At 40.1% G+C, this 22579-nt stretch overlaps 1 long non-coding RNA gene across 1 annotated transcript; it reads right to left on the bottom strand.

Annotated features, from left to right (window-relative positions):
• Window positions 1-810: 810 nt before the first annotated feature.
• On the bottom strand, window positions 811-13728 carry LOC129622466 (uncharacterized). Its single transcript, XR_008699994.1, has 3 exons — window positions 13649-13728; window positions 12042-12137; window positions 811-974 (listed from the first exon to the last, which is right to left on the bottom strand). It is a non-coding gene; the product is annotated as an uncharacterized LOC129622466 (long non-coding RNA).
• Window positions 13729-22579: the final 8851 nt, after the last annotated feature.

Here is a 22579-nt window from a genome sequence, read left to right as displayed (position 1 = left end):
TGTCCCCAGTAGGAAGGAAATCTGTGCCTAGGAACCAAGAAGTGGAAGCAGAAGTAGCTCCACTTACCTTCACCTCACTGGAGGATTTTCTGTTTCCTATTCCAGCAACTCTGGACTCTGCAGGGTTGGAGGGCCTGGTCAGGGAGTGTACGATTGCCACTGAACATAGCAAATGACCAACTATGGCTGCTGCCTGGGCACTTTGGATTCCTGTGTCTGAGGAGCAACAGACAGGAAGAAGAGTCACAATCTTGGGAGTGGTCATTGTCCCTGATCAGCAAGTGAAGGCAGGGCTCCCTCTATACAGTGGGAGAGAGGAAGACTATGTGTGGAAATCAGGGGACCCACATGGGTGCCTCTTGGCAATCTGTCATTGAACTGCAACCTTAAGTGTTGCCCTAAAGGTCCAGGAGCGAGCAATGAGAATGGAAACAGAACACGAAATCTGGTACAATGGGTCTCTGCAGCTTCTATTGGACTGAGGTGCAGAGTCCACTCTAAGTCCAGCTTTTATTCCTGATTGCAGACTACAAAACTTTCTTTGATCTATCTTTCCCAAGACACTGCATTGACATAGTCCAGATCTCCTTGTTTTTACCCCAGGCCATTCCCCTCTGGGATAGTCTTGGGAACAGTCAGCAAGTGTGTAGGCAGTGTTCATACCTAACGCCAACCTGGTGTTCCATGGTCCATGATTTCATGATCCCAGTCATACTCCCTTCTGGGTCTGGCCTTGGGGTTTGTAACAAGGCTATTATTCTAAGAAAAACATGAAAAGTAATCATCAACACAGTTTCTTAATATATGCTGTTTTTCCAGGTGCTATTTCTCTGAAATTTCTCAAGGCTGTGAAAGTACATTATTAGGAATTCCCACTACATCTCCCCCTTCTTGTTTTTGGAGGAGTATTTATGCTGTCTGAACAACTTTTTTCTTCATCAGTTCTCGGATGGTTTTTCTTGTGCATCTGAGGACTAGACACAAAACAGTTAAAAATATACATCCTGATATTATACTACCAAGTAATCCTCCCCCTAAAGTTTTAATCCACATCATGGGGTTAAGTTTATGTAAGCTTTCCTCAATTTCTTTAAATAAAGCAGTTTCTGGGAGTAACTGTAAAATGAACATTTTGCATAATAGAAATAGTAGCCTTGTAATATCTAAGGATCAGATCAAATCAGTCGCTCAATCGTGTCCCACTCTTTGCGACCCCATGAATCACAGCACGCCAGGCCTCCCTGTCCATCACCAACTCCCGGAGTTCACTCAGACTCACGTCCATCGAGTCAGTGATGCCATCCAGCCATCTCATCCTCTGTTGTCCCCTTCTCCTCTTGCCCCCAATCCCTCCCAGCATCAGAGTCTTTTACAATGAGTCAACTCTTCGCATGAGGTGGCCAAATTACTGGAGTTTCAGCTTTAGCATCATTCCTTCCAAAGAAATCCCAGGGCTGATTTCCTTCAGAATGAACTGGTTGGATCTCCTTGCAGTCCAAGGGACTCTCAAGAGTCTTCTCCAACACCACAGTTCAAAAGCATCAGTTCTTCGGCCCTCAGCCTTCTTCACAGTCCAACTCTCACATCCATACATGACCACAGGAAAAACCATAGCCTTGACTAGACAGACCTTTGTTGGCAAAGTAATGTCTCTGCTTTTGAATATGCTATCTAGGTTGGTCATAACTTTCCTTCCAAGGAGTAAGCGTCTTTTAATTTCATGGCTGCAGTCACCATCTGCAGTGATTTTGGAGCCCAGAAAAATAAAGTCTGACACTGTTTCCATTGTTTCCCCATTATTTCCCATGAAGTGATGGGACCGGATGCCATGATCTTTGTTTTCTGAATGTTGAGCTTTAAGCCAACTTTTTCACTCTCCACTTTCACTTTCATCAAGAGGCTTTTGAGTTCCTTTTCACTTTCTGCCATAAGGGTGGTGTCATCTGCATATCTGAGGTTATTGATATTTTTCCCGGCAATCTTGATTCCAGCTTGTGCTTCTTCCAGTCCAGCGTTTCTCATGATGTATTCTGCATAGAAGTTAAATAAACAGGGTGACAATATACAGCCTTGATGAACTCCTTTTCCTATTTGGAACCAGTCTGTTGTTCCATGTCCAGTCCTAACTGTTGCTTCCTGACCTGCATACAAATTTCTCAAGAGGCAGATCAGGTGGTCTGGTATTCCCATCTCTTTCAGAATTTTCCACAGTTCATTGTGATCCACACAGTCAAAGGCTTTGGCATAGTCAAAAGCAGAAATAGATGCTTTTCTGGAACTCTCTTGCTTTTTCCATGATCCAGCGGATGTTGGCAATTTGATCTCTGGTTCCTCTGCCTTTTCTAAAACCAGCTTGAACATCAGGAAGTTCACGGTTCACATATTGCTGAAGCCTGGCTTGGAGAATTTTGAGCATTACTTTACTAGCTTATGAGATGAGTGCAATTGTGCGGTAGTTTGAGCATTCTTTGGCATTGCCTTTCTTTGGGATTGGAATGAAAACTGACCTTTCCCAGTCCTGTGGCCACTGCTGAGTTTTCCACATTTGCTGGCATATTGAGTGTAGCACTTTCCCAGCATCATCTTTCAGGATTTGGAATAGCTCAACTGGAATTCCATCACCTCCACTAGCTTTGTTCATAGTGATGCTTTCTAAGGCCCACTTGACTTCACATTCCAGGATGTCTGGCTCTAGGTCAGTGATCACACCATCGTGATTATCTGGGTCGTGAAGATCTTTTTTGTACAGTTCTTCTGTGTATTCTTGCCATCTCTTCTTAATATCTTCTGCTTCTGTTAGGTCCATACCATTTCTGTCCTTTATCAAGCCCATCTTTGCATGAAATGTTCCTTTGGTATCTCTGATATTCTTGAAGAGATCCCTAGTCTTTCTCATTCTGTTGTTTTCCTGTATTTCTTTGCATTGATCGCCGAAGAAGGCTTTCTTATCTCTTCTTGCTATTCTTTGGAACTCTGCATTCAGATGTTTATATCTTTCCTTTTCTCCTTTGCTTTTCACTTCTCTTCTTTTCACAGCTATTTGTAAGGCATCCCAAGACAGCCATTTTGCTTTTTTGCATTTCTTTTCCATGGGGATGGTCTTGATCCCTGTCTCCTGGACAATGTCATGAACCTCATTCCATAGTTCATCAGGCACTCTATAGCAGCTATTGTGGGAATTCTTGCTATAGCCACAACCGCAGCAGTAGCCAGGGTGGCACTGCATCAAACTATACAAACGACTACGTTTGTAGAGTAGTGGCGCCAAAATGCAAGTTCTGCCTGGGGCAGTCAAACCCACATAGGCCAAAAAATTAATGGACGATTGACTGATTTAGAAAATACAGTTCTCCTACTAGGGGACAACGTGCAAAATTTCAAATTACAGATTCATCTTCAGAGTAATTGATATATCTCTTCATTTTGTGTCACACATAAGTATAATCAAAGTACATATACTTGGGATCAATTATCTAAACTTTGAGAGGAAACATTTGTAATAATCTATCGATCTTCCCAACCCAGGGATCGAACCCAGGTCTCCTGCATTGTAGGTGGATTCTTTACTGTCTGAGCCAGCTGCAAGTGGATAGATTATTACAAATGTTTCCTCTCAAAGTTTAGATAATTGATCCCAAGTATATGTACTTTGATTATACTTATGTGTGACACAAAATGAAGAGATATTTCAATCACACTGAAGATGAATCTGTAATTTGAAATTTTGCACTTTGTCCCCTAGTAGGAGAACTGTATTTTCTAAATCAGTCAATCGTCCATTAATTTTTTGGCCTATGTGGGTTTGACTGCCCCAGGCAGAACTTGCATTTTGGCGCCACTACTCTACAAATGTAGTCGTTTGTATAGTTTGATGCAGTGCCACCCTGGCTACTGCTGCGGTTGTGGCTATAGCAAGAATTCCCACAATAGCTGCTATAAGGAGTCCAATAATCCTTTTGGAATGTTGCAGTACTTTCTTTATAACCTTTAAAAGAGCATGTATTTCAGGGGAGCCTTCCCAAGGTCTGGTTTGATTTCCTGGAAGCTATATTCCCAATCTCCTTTTTAATATAACAAATGAGTGATTAGAATTATAAAGTGAAGAATATAAGCAAGTATATAATTTGCAATCCTGGCAAGAAAGTTCCTGTACACTTTCATTGATAGAAACTGTTCCTTTCAAGAGCACATAAGATCTCTCACACAAGCCTGAATAGAAAATGTCGTTTGTACTGGTATTAAATGTCAATGAATAATTAGTTTTACTGGAATAATGTCCATCCCAAATTTGGAATTTTTTAAGACTTAAAGTCAATTTGTAAAATCTCCCTTTGCCCTCTTCCTTGATTCAATTGTGGAAAAGGGGGGTGACATGTCATTACAATGCCATATAATTGGATGATCTGAATGAGTGGTAATATTAGTATGGTCAAAGACTTTATGCACCTTGAGAGTTGGACTGTGAAGAAGGCTGAGCACTGAAGAATTGATGCTTTTGAACTGTGGTGTTGGAGAAGACTCTTGAGAGTCCCTTGGACTGCAAGGAAATGCAACCAGTCCATTCTGAAGGAGATCAGCCCTGGGATTTCTTTGGAAGGAATGATGCTAAAGCTGAAACTCCAGTGCTTTGGCCACTCATGCGAAGAGTTGACTCATTGGAAAAGATCCTGATGCTGGGAGGGATTGAGGGCAGGAGGAGAAGGGGACGACAGAGGATGAGATGGCTGGATGGCATCACTGACTCGATGGACGTGAGTCTGAGTGAACTCCGGGAGTTTGTGATGGACAGGGAGGCCTGGCGTGCTGTGATTCATGGGGTCGCAAAGAGTCAGACACGACTGAGTAACTGAACTGAACTGAACTGAACTGAACTGAACACAGCCTTTTGTGAGGATTGCAGGACTGATTTTGATGAGAGCAATTAGAGACTGCATACCCCTTAGAGGACAGTCCCATACAATTCCATAGGAACCATTAATCAAAATTACTCCTTCAGTCCCATGGCAATTATCCCACGGAATACAATCTTGTTTTTCAGTCCACAGCTTGCAATGCTCACATAAAGGTCTGTCTGATTTGGTGTCATTACTGGGTTCTAAGTCGTTGTAAGCAAAACTCAGACCAGAGAGAAGATGTAGTTGAACACTAGTATAGTTATGATTTAAAGAATTAGTGGACAGCCAGGCTTGCATAGATAATTTAACACATCCTGTAGCTGGTCCTACACAAATTGGCCAGGATTCATACCCATAAGTAACACTGAAGGGAGCTCCTTCCTCTTTTTAAACAAGAGGAAGGCGTGTATCTTCAGGTCCTGGTATCCAGGAAGAATCATTAACATAAATGGGGATCATAGACTCCCTCCAATTAATGGGTTTTAGTAATGGGGGGTTAAGTATATATGTCCAATAAGTATAATTCTTTGCTTTTCCTAAAACCAGGGGTATACTCACTGCGATGGTTATCAGGGCAAACATAACCATGATGAGGTTGTCTGGAGTCACTGGTTGTTTCTGCTCAGTTTTACTCTATGAGCTGGAATCCACACAGGTTCTAGATCTTCTCCTGGGAAGATACAAGCAAACCCTCTTCCCCATGTAATTAACTTTCCTGGTGACCAAGCATTTGTTAGTGGATCTTGCCACCAAATCACAGTCTTAATTGTATTTGTAGATCTAGCCTGAAAATGTTGCTCAGCTGCAGTTTCCATAGCTTGTGTTGAAATATTCAAAAACTGAGAGTAAATAAAGCTTTATTTGATATTGTTTATTGTCCTATGTCATTTCCCCCTTTTTGTTTTTGGATTATATATTTAAGTGATTAGTTAGCCCTCTCCATTATGGCCTGACTTTGTGGGTTATAGAGAATGTCAGTAGAATGTTTTATAGATCAAATTTTAAGAAATTGTTGGAATGTTCTACTGGTATAAACAGGGCCATTATCAGTTTTTTTTTAATAGTTTTTGGTATATAACAGCAAAACAAGCATATAAATCCCTCCCAGCATCAGAGTCTTTTCAAATGAGTCAGCTCTTCACATTAGGTGGCCAAAGTATTGGAGTTTCAGCTTTAACATCAATCCTTCCAATGAACACCCAGGACTGATCTCCTTTAGGATGGACTGGTTGGATCTCCTTGCAGTCCAAGGGACTCTCAAGAGTCTTCTCCAACACCACAGTTCAAAAGCATCAATTTAGGAATCACTTAGACAGAAATTTATATGGTCTTTTATCAAAAGTCATATTCCAAGAAGACTTTGTTTTTTTTTTTAAAGGAAGAAAAAAATCAAATTTCAGATTGGTAACAGCTTATATTCATTGTGAAACAATAGTTATTAACCTAGTCAAAGTAACAATAAAATATTTCAAAGGCAGTTTAATGTCTTAAGAAACTTGTATCATGCATAAAACTCTCTTCCACTTGCAAAACCTTTTTTACACTTTTGTATTCATCACTCTATTTGCCCATTCAGAGAACAGCCACTTGTCAGTTTAGCTGTACTTCCTTTTTCCTTAATAGAATGTAATTCCATTCCTTATAACTTTTTATTAAAAACACACATCTTACTTTTCTTTAGCAACCATGAACTGTCTTGTATATTAGCATTTTATAGATTGGTGAACATAAATACCAGTTTTAATTTTTTTTTAACATTTGCTTTTTTGCTTTTTTTTTTTAATAGAGAACATCTCAGGAGGCACCAAAAATATTTATTAATAGTCCAAAATCTCTTTAGTTTTTCTGTAAGAGAAACTTTCTGTAAGAGGAAGTTAGTGTTCAGTAATTAATGTTTTAAAATCTTACTTTATTTGGAAATGACCTAGCTATTCAATAAACTTTTATCATTTAGTTTAGTACAACTCTAGAAATTTAAGTTACCTCAATCCTCAGAGATTATTTTAGATAGACATTTCTAAAATATAATTATTTTTAATAGAGTTTATCTAAAAGTTTTCATCTCATTTATATATATTTATATATATAAGGAGTTACTTTTTTGTTGACAAATTTAGTTTACCTTAAACCTAGGGACAATAAAAGTATTACACAATGTTGATGACATAAGACATGTCTTAATTAGATTAGCAAACAAACATCAATGTTAGATATTTAATATTGAATATTTTTCAGCTCATGTGAACCTGAATTTAAATAATGCTCATTTATTTCCAGTTTTTTAAGGAATCTCCACACTGTTCTCCATAGTGGCTGTACTAATTTGCATTCCCACCAACAGTGTAAGAGGGTTCCCTTTTCTCCACACCCTCTCCAGCATTTATTGCTTGTAGACTTTTGGATCGCAGCCATTCTGACTGCCATGAAATGGTACCTCATAGTGGTTTTGATTTGCATTTCTCTGATAATGAGTGATGTTGAGCATCTTTTCATGTGTTTGTTAGCCATCTGTATGTCTTCTTTGGAGAAATGTCTATTTAGTTCTTTGGCCCATTTTTTGATTGGGTCATTTATTTTTCTGGAGTTGAGCTGTAGGAGTTGCTTGTATATTCTTGAGATTAGTTGTTTGTCAGTTGCTTCATTTGCTATTATTCTCTCCCATTCTGAAGGCTGTCTTTTCACCTTGCTAATAGTTTCCTTTGATGTGCAGAAGCTTTTAAGGTTAATTAGGTCCCATTTGTTTATTTTTGCTTTTATTTCCAATATTCTGGGAGATGGGTCATAGAGGATCCTGCTGTGATGTATGTCAGAGAGTGTTTTGCCTATGTTCTCCTCTAGGAGTTTTATAGTTTCTGGTCTTACGTTGAGATCTTTAATCCATTTTGAGTTTATTTTTGTGTATGGTGTTAGAAAGTGTTCTAGTTTCATTCTTTTACAAGTGGTTGACCAGATTTCCCAGCACCACTTGTTAAAGAGATTGTCTTTAATCCATTGTATATTCTTGCCTCCTTTGTCAAAGATAAGGTGTCCGTATGTGCGTGGATTTATCTCTGGGCTTTCTATTTTGTTCCATTGATCAATATTTCTGTCTTTGTGCCAGTACCATACTGTCTTGATAACTGTGGCTTTGTAGTCGAGCCTGAAGTCAGGTAGGTTGATTCCTCCAGTTCCATTCTTCTTTCTCAAGATCGCTTTGGCTATTCGAGGTTTTTTGTATTTCCATACAAATTGTGAAATTATTTGTTCTAGCTCTGTGAAGAATGCTGTTGGTAGCTTGATAGGGATTGCATTGAACCTATAAATTGCTTTGGGTAGTATACTCATTTTCACTATATTGATTCTTCCAATCCATAACATAGTATATTTCTCCATCTGTTAGTGTCCTCTTTGATTTCTTTCACCAGTCTTTTATAGTTTTCTATATATAGGTCTTTAGTTTCTTTAGGTAGATATATTCCTAAGTATTTTATTCTTTCCATTGCAATGGTGAATGGAATTGTTTCCTTAATTTCTCTTTCTGTTTTCTCATTATTAGTGTATAGGAATGCAAGTGATTTCTGTGTGTTGATTTTATATCCTGCAACTTTACTATAGTCATTGATTAGTTCTAGTAATTTTCTGGTAGAGTCTTTAGGGTTTTCTATGTAGAGGATCATGTCATCTGCAAATAGTGAGAGTTTTACTTCTTCTTTTCCAATTTGGATTCCTTTTATTTCTTTTTCTGCTCTGATTGCTGTGGCCAAAACTTCCAAAACTATGTTGAATAGTAATGGTGAAAGTGGGCACCCTTGTCTTATTCCTGACTTTAGAGGAAATGCTTTCAATTTTTCACCATTGAGGATAATGTTTGCTGTGCGTTTGTCATAGATAGCTTTGATTATGTTGAGGTATGTTCCTTCTATTCCTGCTTTCTGGAGAGTTTTTATCATAAATGGATGTTGAATTTTGTCAAAGGCTTTCTCTGCATCTATTGAGATAATCATATGGTTTTTATTTTTCAATTTGTTAATGTGGTGTATTACATTGATTGATTTGCGGATATTGAAGAATCCTTGCATCCCTGGGATAAAGCCCACTTGGTCATGGTGTATGATCTTTTTAATGTGTTGTTGGATTCTGATTGCTAGAATTTTGTTAAGGATTTTTGCATCTATGTTCATCATTGATATTGGCCTGTAGTTTTCTTTTTTTGTGGGATCTTTGTCAGGTTTTGGTATTAGGGTGATGGTGGCCTCATAGAATGAGTTTGCAAGTTTACCTTCCTCGGCAATTTTCTGGAAGAGTTTGAGCAGGATAGGTGTTAGCTCTTCTCTAAATTTTTGGTAGAATTCAGCTGTGGAGCCGTCTGGACCTGGGCTTTTGTTTGCTGGAAGATTTTTGATTACAGTTTCAATTTCCGTGCTTGTGATGGGTCTGTTAAGATTGCCTTATGATCCAGCAATCCCACTGCTGGGCATACACACTGAGGAAACCAGAAGGGAAAGAGACACGTGTACCCCAATGTTCATCGCAGCACTGTTTATAATAGCCAGGACATGGAAGCAACCCAGATGTCCATCAGCAGATGAATGGATAAGAAAGCAGTGGTACATATACACAATGGAGTATTACTCAGCCATTAAAAAGAATACATTTGAATCAGTTCTAATGAGGTGGATGAAACTGGAGCCTATTATACAGAGTGAAGTAAGCCAGAAAGAAAAACACCAATACAGTATACTAATGCATATATATGGAATTTAGAAAGATGGTAACAATAACCCTGTGTACGAGACAGCAAAAGAGACACTGATGTATAGAACAGTCTTATGGACTCTGTGGGAGAGGGAGAGGGTGGGATGATTTGGGAGAATGGCATTGAAACATGTAAAATATCATGTATGAAACGAGTTGCCAGTCCAGGTTCGATGCACGATACTGGATGCTTGGGGCTGGTGCACTGGGACGACCCAGAAGAAGGGAATGGTGAGGGAGGAGGGAGGAGGGTTCAGGATGGGGAACACATGTATACCTGTGGCGGATTCATTTTGATATTTGGCAAAACTAATACAATTATGTAAAGTTTAAAAATAAAATAAAATTTAAAATAAATAAATTAATTAAAAAAAAATAATGCTCATTTATAAATTAACTTCATATTATCCAAAAACAAAGACACACACTGAGACACAGATAAATTTAGATAGACAGACATAGTTTTTCGCTTGAAATTTAAAATATCTTTTTGCCCCATCTTTTTTTTTTGGTTTGAGTTCTACCAATTTGTTTATGGCTGGAATCCCAGATAGAGTGGGCTGTGTATCCCAAGGACATGATAAGAGCTAACTTCAGGTTTTTTCCCTAGCCTGTTTTTGTTTCTCAGGCAGAATTGGAGCTCCAAAAAAGTATTTTAACAAGTCAACTTTTTCCTAACTGCACATGTAAGAAGAACCGGTTTTGCAATTTCAAAAAATATTTTATTTTAACCAGTTTTCTCCAGAGTCTAAAGAATATCATGGCCATTCAGTGTCAAAAATGTTATTTCTCTTTTTTGTAGTCACAGTATATCATTAATGATATATACATGAGGGAATTGCTATCGCACTGGGTGTAAAGCCTTGGCTACAACATTTCAACAAATAGTGGGACTGTTAAGCATACCTTGAGGTAACACAGTCCATTGAAATATTTTATGTGACTCCTTTAAATTAATGGAAGGAATTGAAAAAGCAAATATAGGTTGATCATCAGGGTATAAAGGAATAGTGAAAAAACAATCTTTGGGATCAGTAACAAACAAATGCCAATTTCTTGGAATCATACTAGGAGTAGGTAGACCAGGTTGTAAAGTACCCATTGGAACAATAACAGCATTAACAGCTCTCAAATCAGTAAGCATTTTTTATTTACCAGATTTCTTTTGTATAACGAACACTGGAGAATTCCAAGGGCTAAAGGACTCAATAATATGTCCCTTGCTAAGCTGTTCATTAATTAATTTATGTAAAGCGTCCAATTTTTCTTGTTTTAGAAGCCACTGCTCTATCCACCGAAGAAGGCAATGGCACCCCACTCTAGTACTCTTGCCTGGAAAATCCCATGGACAGAGGATCCTGGAAGGTTGCAGTCCATGGGGTCGCTGAGGGTCGGACAAGACTGAGTGACTTCACTTTCACTTTTCACTTTCAAGCATTGGAGACGGAAATGGCAGCCCACTCCAGTGCTCTTGCCTAGAGAATCCCAGGGACGGGGGAGCCGGGTGGGCTGCCGTCTATGGGGTCGCACAGAGTCAGACACGACTGAAGTGACTTAGCAGCAGTAGCTCTATCCACACAGGTTGATCAGTTTTCCAATTAAGAGGTATAGGTGTGGGTGGAGGAAGATTAATAGGAGCAGTGACCACTAGTGAAAAGGAAAAATGAAAGAAAGTGAAAGTAAAGTCGCTTAGTCGTGTCTGATTCTTTGTGACCCCATGGACTGTAACCTATGAGGCTCCATCGACCATGGGATTTTCAGGCAAGAATGCTGGAGTGGGTTGCTATTTCCTTCTCCAGTGGATCTTCCCAACCCAGGGATCGAACCCAGGTCTCCTGCATTGCAGGCAGATGCTTTACCATCTGAGCCACCAATTAAAAAGAGGGTGGGGAGGTTTGAAATCTTGAGCATTCAAAGCATAAATTCTTCCTTGTTGATTTTTTGCCCAGTCCCAATCTTGGTATATAACCTTGATTGGACATAATTTAGTGACTGGCCTCCCTATACTGATTTTGAGGTTTTTCAAGAGTCGTCATGTCTTTCATCAAAAGAATCAGAAGTCTGCAAAAGTTCCAGTACTGACTTAATTAATGCCCATGTACTCCAGATATAAACAGGGAGCGGAGTTCCTTTTGTATGTTCTTTCTTTAACTTGGCTCCAACCTTTTTCCAGACTTTTATTTATTTATTTATTTATTTATTTATTTTCCAGACTTTTAAATCTAAGGTCCCTATTGACGGGAAACAGCAGCAATATTTATCCACTGCTTGTAACAATTCTAATAATAATTGCCCTTCACTAATAGAAGCTCCTCACGCTTTCAAGAGCTGTCTTAATAAACTAATATATGGGCAATAGTGTTCTGCACTCTCAACATTTCCCATTTTAACCCTGAATGCCTGAAGACTTACCAGCGAGAATTTTCAGAGGCCTCTCAACCGTGCCAGGTTCTGCGTCGCTGTATTTTCACTTTCGCTCCAGCCCCACGTTGGGTGTCAACTGTTGCCCTAAAGGTCCGGGAGTGAGCAACAAGAATGGGAACAGAACACGAAATTTGGTGCAATGGGTCAGGGGACCTGCAGCCTCTATTGGGCTGAGGTGCAGAGTCCACTCTGAGTCCAGCTTTTATTTCTGATTGCATACTACAAAACTTTCTTTGATCTATCTTTCCCAAGACACCACACTGACATAGTCCAGATCTCCTTGTTTTCCCCCCAGGCTGTTCCCTTCTGAGACAGTCTCCAGAGCAATCAGCAAGTGCATAGGCAGTGTTCATACCTAACCCCGGCCCGGTGTTCCAAGGTCCGCACAAGTGCAGTAATCCCAGCCAGAGACGGGTATGGTTAACAAAAGCTCAGACCCTACAGGATGGAGGAACATGGAGGAGCTACTCCCTGAACCTGTTGTGTGGAGAAGCAAATCCATGGCACAAAGGGTAAACCTTGGCAACCATGGAGAGATAGGTTGTTTGAATGTCCCTTTAAGAAAGGACTTAGTGATGAGCTGCAATGGAAGCAGTTAAATGACAGGCTCAATTTGCTGCAGTTTTTGAGCTGGGGCTAGGCTTTTCTCTGGCAGTCCGCAGCACACGTCTGAGTCTGGCAGGGGTGTGCTCAACAGTCTCCTTTATGTTGGGGAATTTCTCTACCCAAACTCTAACCATTGGTTTTCCATGAGAGCAACCAGGCTCTTGTATGTCCTCACTCCCACCACCAAAGTAGGCTGGTCTAAGGATGGGTACCTGAGCTAAGCTAAAGTCACCTGTAGCCCTTCCCTTGGATTTTTTTTTTTTTTTTTTCCCAGCTATAACTCAGAAGAAGCTCTCTCCAGTGGAAGAAATTGTAAGAGATAGTTTTGGGAGTTGTTGGTTTCTGGCCACGTGAGGAAGCTCATCTGCAGTGAGCAAGACTGAAATCAGCACACACAGAGGCACAGATGAGAGACAGAGAGTGCCTGCAGCATCCAAAGTTCTTGAGGTCCAGCTGTACCCAGCTCCCTGGAGTCTGACTGTTCTAACCTTATGTTTTCTAACAATGTGTGTGTGCTAGCAGTATCCTGTGCCTATTTTATATTAATAGTTAACATTGATTGAGTTGAGGGTTTATTATATTTCAGACACTGGTCCAAGCACCTTACATATATGAACTCATTTAGTCCTCTCAGCAATAATGTGAGTGTACCCAAATGCCCTCTCTCTATTGTTTTCCCCAAGGCTACATTGTTTTAAAATCAAAAATAAATAAGAGATTCTACTATATGTCCTTTTAATAGAGGCTCCAAAGAGCCAACTTTGGAGATGTACAATTGTCAGTGTTTTATTCTGTCACCCAGAAATGCCAGCTCTGATTTGGGGTTTAGCAAAACAGGTTTGCAAGTACACGTATCCTTCAACTCCTCAGAAAAGCCCATTTTTAATAATAAAGTGGTATTATAGATAAGCAGAACATATAATTTCCCATAGATACACATTTTGGAATTTTAAACTGGGATTCAAAGTTTGACAAGTGTGAATACTTACATGGTCAGAACCTGTAAATCGGGACAATCTTGGAAATCCAAGAAGGATGCCACCAACACCTATCAACAGAGACTTTTAGAAGGCCAAATACCCCGTCTCAGAGGCCTTAAATCCAGTTACAGTGAGCCACTTCTTTATGTGAAGCAGCTACATGACCTCTGCTGTCTTTTAAAATTAAATACCCTATAGAGGTATGATTAGGTACATAATCCCTTCCCTACCTCAAGGGTGTGAGAAATAAGAAGGATGGAGAGAAAGAACGAATGGAGACAACTAGAGTAGTAAAAGGTGGGGAAAGGCCTTCCAACCCCACCACTTGACAGAAACTTCTGTTAGTACCAGGACCCTACCTTCAGAGCAAAGCCATCCAGTGGAAATATAATACATACCATAGATTCAATTAACATTTTTCTAGTAGCCACATTAAATTTTTTTTCTACAACCAGGTGAAATTAATTTTAATAATATACTTATTTAAATAAACACATCAAAAATATTGGGGCTTCCCTGATGGCTCAGCAGGTAAAGAATCCACCTGCCAATGCAGGAAATATAGGAGATGCAGGTTTGACCCCTGGGTCAGGAAGATCCCTGGAGGAGGAAAATGGCAATCCACTCCAGTATTCTTGCCTGAAAAATCCCATGGACAGAGGAGCCTGGTAGGCTACTGTCCAAAGGGTCAAAAAGAGTCGGACCCAACTGAGCAACTAAGCACAGCACAATTGAAAACATTATCATTTCAACATGTAGCCAACTAAAAAGTATTAATGAGCTATTTCACATTCATTTCTTTCATATGTCTTAGAAATCTAGTGTATATTATTACATGTACAACAAATATCAGTTTGAATGTTAACAAAATTTTTAATTGAAAAAGTAGTTTTATCCAAAGAATTGATGCTTTTGAACTGTGGTGCTGGAGAAGACTCTTGAGAGTCCCTTGGACTGCAGGGAGATCAAACCAGTCAATCCTAAAGAAAGTCAACCCTGAATATTCATTGGAAGGACTGAAGCTGAAGCTCCAGTAATTTAGCCACCTGATGTGAAGAGCCAACCCAGTGAAAAAGACCCTGATGTTGGGAAAGATTGAAGGCAAAATGAGAAGAAGGCAGCAGAGGATGAGATGGTTAGATAGCATCATCAACTCAATGGACATGAATTTGAGCAAACTCCAGGAGATACTGAAGGAGAGAGGAGCCTGACATGCTACAGTTCATGGGGTTGCAAAGAGTTGGACACGACTTAGTGACTGAACAGCAACAAATACTATTTTTCAAAATATACTTAAAATTTTTCAATAAATTCATCAGTTGTTTTAAAATTTAAATTTAATTAAAATTAGGGCCTACCATGGTGGTCCAGTGGTTAAGGAGCTGCACTTCCACTGCAGGGGATGCCAGTTCCATCCCTGGTTAGGGAACTAAAATCCTGCATGCCACGTGGTGTGGCTAAAAAATAGAAAATAAATAAAAATGTTTAAAAATAAACTAATTAAAATTAACTAATAAACTAAATACAATTAAAAGTTCGATTCCTTGGTCACAGTAGCCTCATTTCAAGTGCTCAGTGGCTACGTGTGGTTAATGGCTACTGTATTCAACAGCACAGATGGAGAACATTCTATGAGTGCAGAAATGTTGTGGAGCTGTGCAGCTCTAGATGTAGCCTTTGGTGTACAGTAAGCAACTTAGCACGCATGCGTGCATGCAAACTTCACTCAGGACTTGGCCCGCAGTGTCAGGGAAGTATGTTATATATATAAGTGAAGTGAAGTGAAGTCACTCAGTCGTGTCCGACTCTTTGTGACCTCATGGACTGTAGCCTACTGGGCTCCTCTGTCCCTGGGATTCTCCAGGCAAGAATACTGGTGTGGGCTGCCATTTCCTTCTCCAGGGGATCTTCCCGACCCAGGGATCGAAACTGGGTCTCCCACATTGGAGGCAGATGCGTTAACCTCTGAGCCACCAGGGAAGCCATGTTATATATATAAAACATCCCCTAACTATCCAGAAGCCTTGCCACACCTCTCCATTGACTCCCAGACTGATTTCTCCAGGTCCCCTCCCCCAAACTGCCCCACCCCCAGCAGGCCAATTAAGAGCAAGGGCTGTGAAGTCAGTTCATCACTTACTTCCAAAAAGTTAATTAACTTCTTTAAGCCTTAGTTTTCATATTAATGAACCAACGATATTTTAAAGGACTATTGACTAAGAGAGGTGGGGAAGAGCCCTGGCATCTGGGCATTGGCTTGTGCCCCAACTCAGCCTTTATGAACAGTTTTTGCTGCTATCGTTGTCTTCAGCTCTTCCTTCCCTGCTTATCAGTTTGATGGCTTTTGCTATGGAACTGCAAGTCCCACATGGCCCCTCTCATTCTGCTGTGAACTAGAACAAATGATTAACCACACAAAACAGACACTGACAGTCTTTCCAAGGACGTCAATGACCTCATTAAGTTCAAGCTCACGGACCATTCTCCTCAGCCTCTCTGCGGTGTGTCACACTGTTGCTTCTCTCTCATTATTCCGGTTCTTCTCTAACATTCCTCAGAACACTTCTTCTTCCTTCTTTTGGGAAGGCAAACCTAGGCCCAAGCCTTCCCCAATGTACAGTCTCATTTACTCCTAGGCCTCAGGACTGAGTGCTGATGACTCCTAAACCCGTACCTCCAGCTCCCACTCCAGCTTCAGGCCCGACTCACTGCTCTGCACTGGCTTCTCCTTCTGCATGACCTACCCTGAATTCATCCTGTTCCCCTCAAACCTGGTCCTCAGCTTGCTCTGAGTTGGGTAAGGGAGCACACACTTGACTCCAGGCTCCAATGTGCCACATCCTGTACTAGGTACCTCATTTCATCTCCCCAGCAGCTCTGTGAGGAAAGAACTATGATCTGCATCTTACAACTGAAAAAAACAAGAGGAAGAAACCAAAATCTAGTCGGTCTGAATCCAGACTCCATGTTCTTTCTAATGCATAGTACGACCTCCCATAATTCATTCAATGGGTGGATGCTGTCAGCCAGGAAGAATAATCTACTATCTACCCCCTACAGGTTTGCAATTTTAGTGAGAGAAACAGGGAAGATACAGGTAGAAATGGTGGTGTGGTAAGTGCTATGATAGGGCCCTGTGCAAACGCACAGAACGAGCACCCAACACAGCCTTTGTGGTCAGAAAACACCTCTACCAAGGAGGAAACTGAATCAAGGAGGTATGCTGAATCAAGAAGTACTAATGGGAACTACAAAGAAGAGAAGCAGGTAAGAGGGGTGATCTCAGGCAGAGGGAGCAGTGGCTGCAAATGCCTGGAAATGGGAGAAAGAGTTGGGAGGCTGCAAGCCGTTCAGTGTGGCAGGAGCCAGAGGGAAATAGCCTGAGATAGAGGTGAGCAGCCAGCAAGAATCCAGGTTGAGGGTGCATTGAACATTTTTAGCAGAGAAGAGGCTGGTTCAGATTAGCATACGAAAAAGAATCTCTCTGGCTGCAAAATCAAGAATGCACTCAGGAAGGGCCCAAAGCAGGAGGGTAGAGAGACCAATTATCAGGCCATTGCCATAGTCCAAATAAAAGATGTCGTGGAGCAAATTAAGGTAGTGGCCCCCTAGATGAGGATAAATAGAAATCCAAAAAGGAGACTGCATAGAACTTAATGGATGCTTAGATGTTGTTAGCTGTGGAGGGCAGCTAAGGAATCAAGGATGATGTTCACATTTGGAAGTGGGCAGCTGTGTGGATAGTGGTAGAGTCATTGAGAAACACAGAATAAGGGGCAAGATGGGAGAATGTGATGTATTCACCTGGGACATGTTGAGTTGAGGTCCTAGTGGGACACACAAAACAGGATGTCAGGTAGACAGTGGTTGTAGTTCAGGAGAAAGAACTGTTGGGATAGAAATGGAGGTTTGAGTGTCATCAGTAGTAACTTAAGCAATATAAGTCTATGAATACTCCAAAGGTATATAAAGTGAGAGGAAAAGCAGACTGAAGAAAGAATTCTGAGGCATACCCAACATTTAGGAGCTAAGTAGAAGAAAGTACCTTAAAGGAGGCTGACAAGAAACCAGAGAAGCAGGAAGAAAACCAAAACAGTGTGATCTTGTGGAAGCAAAGGAGGAAAGAAGTGGCATTTAAGACACTGAAAGTGTAACCGGTTTCAGCAATAGGGAAATCATGGGTGTCCTTACTGAGAGCCTTTGACTGTGGATCACAACAAACTGTGGAGAATTCTCAAAGAGGTGGGAATATCAGACCACCTTAACCTGCCTCCTGAGAAATATGTATGCAGATCAAGAAGCAACAGTTAGAACCAGACACGGAACAACAGACTGTTTCCAAATTGGGAAAGGAGTACATCAGGCTGTATATTGTCACCTTGCTTATTTATCTTATATGCAGAGTACATCATGAGAAACGCTGGGCTGGATGAAGCACAAGCTGGAATCAAGATTGCTGGGAGAAATATCAATAACCTCAGATATGCAGATAATACTACCCTTATGGCAGAAAGTGAAGAGGAACTTAAGAGCCTCGGATGAGGGTGAAAGAAGAGAGTGAAAAAGCTGGCTGAATATTTAACGTTCAGAAAACTAAGATCATGGCATCCAGTCCCATCACTTCATGGCAAATAGATGGGGAAACAATGGAAACAGTGACAGACTTTATTTTCTTGGACTCCAAAATAGCTGCAGATGGTGACTGCAGCCATAAAATTAAAAGACGCTTGCTCCTTGGAAGAAAAGCTATCACCAACCTGGACAGCATATTAAAAAAGCAGAGACATTACTTTACCAACAAAGGTCTGTCTAGTCAAGGCTATGGTTTTTCCAGTGGTCATGTATGGATGTGACAGCTGGACCATAAGGAAAGCTGAAGAATTGATGCTTTTGAACTGTGGTGTTGGAGAAGACTCTTGAGAGTCCCTTGGACTGCAAAAAGATCAAACCAGTCAATTCTAAAGGAAATAAGTCCTGTATATTCATTGGAAGGGCTGATGCTAAAGCTGAAAGTCCAATACTTTGGCTACCTGATGTGAAGAGCTGACTCACTGGAAAAGACCTTGATGCTGGGAAGGACTGAAGGCAGGATGAGAAGGGGATGACAGAGGATGAGATGGTTGGATGGCATCACCGACTTGATGGGCATGAGTTTGAGCAAGCTCTGAGAGTTGGTGATGAACAGGGAAGCCTGGTGTGCTGCAGTTCATGGGGTCACAAAGAGTCGGACATGACTGATCAACTGAACTGAACTTACTGAGAGCAGTCTCAGCTGAGTTTGGGTGGCAAAAATCAGTCTGGAGTGGGTTGAAGAGATATTGGATGGTAAACAAATGTGGATAGTGAACACAGACAACTTTTTCAAGATGTCTAGCTACAATAAGTTGCCTGTGAAGATTAAATGAGATGATGAAAATAAAGCAGTGCTAAGAATGATGGCACATAACAATGATTCAATAAATGTTGGCTTTTATTACTACATATTAAGGAAAATATTTTAAGGATGAAAAGAGCTAATGGTAATTACAACAAAATGTGAATTTAGGGAGGATTTTTAAAGACCTCTATCTTTGTCATATTGAAGAAAAAAAGGAAAAAACTTCAAAAACCATATCAAGGACATCCCCACCAGTCCAGTGGTTAAGACTTCTCTCTCCAGTACAGGGGGTGCAGGTTCAATCCCTGGTCAGGGACCTAAGATCCCACATGCTGTATGGTGTGGTCAAAACATTTTAAGAAAAGAAAGAAACCCACATCGAAGAATTACATGCAGTTGGTTCAAAAAAGCAACAATCCTCTGAGTTACCCTCCCCTGCCCAGAATCAACTACTTTGAACTATTTCTGTGTTGTGGTAACCTTCATATTGCTAATTAACCTCATAATATGACTATTTCTTGATTTGCCTCGAAGTGAAGAAGTGAAGTAGCTCAGTCATGTCCGACACTTTGCGACCCCATGGGCTGTAGCTTACCAGGTTCCTCCGTCCATGGGATTTTCCAGGCAAGAATACTGGAGTGGGTTGCTACTTTCTTCTCCAGGAGATCTTTCTGACCCAGGGATTGAACCCAGGTCTCCCGCATTGTAGGCAGACACTTTACTGTCTGAGCCACCAAGGAAGTAGACATTATCTATTAATTTCCTGATATGCTAAATAAAAATTTATTTCTCTTATATCTCTCTCATCCAAAGTGGTTTTATCACCATTCTATTTCTCTGCTGGCCACCTTCGCAACATACTTATGCTCTATTTTTCATTCCTTTAATCATAGATAGCTTGTCTTGGCTCCTTACATTTAAGGTGGAGGATGTCAATAGCCTACTTTTCCCTCTGCCTCTCAAGGGGAAAGGTCTGTTTCTGTTTGCTTTATTTTGTTTTTAAAATATTGGAGACTCTTGAATAGGCTTAAATGAAAGTGAACAATTGAAGACAGATGACAAAACAGTTGTTGGTGTGAGAAGATGAGTTCAGAGCCCCATGTGGGACATCTCCGTAACGGCACCACCAGTTTCCTAACAGAAGCCTTGGAGTCTTCTAGAACATGTGGAATTCCTTTGCTCCTCGGATCCAATCAGCCATAAAATTCCATAGATTCTGCTTCTTCAGTTACCATCTTTTTATCCTTTTCTCTCCTGCACATGACTTTAGTTCAGACTTTCATTATTTCTGACTGAAACAATAGACCTCTAACCGATCTTTCTCCTCACTTTTCTCTTGCAAGTCTGTTTTATACTAATGCCGATTAATCTTAAAGCAGAGCTCTCAACATCTTGCTGCCTTCTTCAGAATGCATAGTCTGGCTTTCAAAGTCTTCCACAATGTGATCTCTGCCCAACATGAGTTAAGGGAATATTCAATTAGTTAGGACTGAAGTGGAGGTCGGAGGCAAAGGGAACATATTCCCAAGCAAGGCATAGTTTCTCAGGCCCACCAATTTAACATGAGCTTCAGAGCCCTTCTGGAAGACGTTGTTGTTGTTGTTCAGTGGCTAAGTCGTGTCCAAGTCTTTGCAACCCTGGAAGAAGTAAAGGCTGGTTAACCATCTCAGATGTGTCTACTGCAAAGCCCAGTAACCAGAATCATGTGCTCTGGTTCAGAAATTCTCTTAATATTTCCTTTGGAAGTTCACAAAAGAATAATGCAAACAGCCAATAAATATTTAAAAGTTCAATGTCATTAGTTAGAATGTCAGCCATGAGAATAAGTATGGGCCGTTTTTTTTAAAGAGCTTATCCATTATTAGCTGGCATTTGCTTTCCCCTCCTCTCTGGTCTGAGTCCTTTGGGGAACTGGATAGGCCTGGCATGGGGCACTAACTGCAGAGAGCATGTGAGGCATGTACCTCTGTGTCACGGAAGCTCTGACACTGAGCGAGATTATTTTTAGAGGTGACCTTCTAGGTTCCAAGGAAAAGTAAACAGACATGCACATGATTTCCTCTGAGAGACTCACCGTAAACAAATTCGCATGCACAGGCTCACTATTCTCCCCTGTTCTGAATCCAGGGCTCTTAAAGAGCAAGTTCAGGTGAAAAGCTTTACTTAAAGCTGGAACCAACCAGGATGAAGAAAGGGGTAAACTGAGTCAAACTTCACAGCTTCTAGCTACTGGGTTAGAGAACTGCAGGTGAAACAACTTACCTATTGCAAATTCTTGGAAAACATGTTGTTTTAAATGAAGTTTCAATAATCCTTCATGAAAATATTTCTAAAATATTTTATTTTTTGTCTCACCTCTTATTTTGTATTATTACATTTGTTTTATCTGTATTGTTTTTCCTATGTAATGTGTTTATTATTTTTAAGTGAATATTATAAAAAATGTAGAAAGAAAAAACCTCCATAATCCTGTCCCTTGTTTGTTGTGTATCCTCCAGGTATTTTTATGCATATTCTTTTTTAATGCATCTTCTTATCTCTATATATCAACAACAGAAAAACATACTGTCATAAATTTATTTGTCATTTCGTATTGTGTCTGTGGCATGTTTGCATGTTGGTATATATAGGTCTGTCTCATTCTATTAATAGACATTTGGGTCATTTCCTTGGTTTTACTATTACAAACAATGCATAAGTAAGCATTTTTGAACAGATATGTTGAGCACTTGCATGAAAGTTTCTGTTGGAAAAAAAAAAAAGAAAGTTTCTGTTGAACAGTATCTGAGAAGAATTTCTGGATCAAAACATTTACATATTTTTGGAGATTTTTGTTTTGTTTTGTTTTGCTTTATGTTTTGGCTGCACTGTGTGGGTTTGGCAGTAAAAGTCCTAACCACTGGACTGCCAGAGAATTCCTCAAGTTTTATTTGGTTACTACCAAATTGCTCTCCACCTGTTTCCTGGAAACACGAAAATAAATTCATTTCTCATGAAGACTTAGCAGCAAGCACAATGCCTGGCACATAGTAACTGTTAATTGCTAGTTAGATTAAAGCATCATAAATATCACTTATTGTTCTGGTTGTGACACCACGGAAGTTCATTGCCCTGCCTGCCTCACTCTTAGTCATCCCAGACACACCTAAGTTATCCCTTAAGTGTGGTAACATATTAGGTTCATATTGTAAATACACTAAAAAATAATAATGTATACCATAATACATAGCACTTCTGATTTCCTCCTCTGTGACAAGATATTATTGTCATTTGAAATCATAGAATTCTAGAGTAGACAGGAACCTAGACATCAAATAATATGCATTTTTTTTAATATGAAGAAGTGAAAGCCCAGAAAGTTAGTGATTATCCAAAGGCTTGATAATTAATAGATTCTCCTGAAAAAACCTCGTATTTCTCACTTTCCTTTCTTGAATGCACAGATTTATTAATATTTTGTTTCATTTGACTATATAATATAAACAAGGCACATTGTTGACTGAGATATTGGTCTTCAGGTCTTCTTAGTTCTGTCAATCTACCTGCCTAGAGCTTTCCTTCTT

This window comes from Bubalus kerabau, chromosome 11 (genome assembly GCF_029407905.1).
Source record: "Bubalus kerabau isolate K-KA32 ecotype Philippines breed swamp buffalo chromosome 11, PCC_UOA_SB_1v2, whole genome shotgun sequence".
Classification (NCBI taxonomy): domain Eukaryota; kingdom Metazoa; phylum Chordata; class Mammalia; order Artiodactyla; family Bovidae; genus Bubalus; species Bubalus kerabau.
The sequence above is the reverse complement of the archived record's forward strand: the minus strand, read 5'-3'. Positions and strand labels throughout refer to the sequence as shown.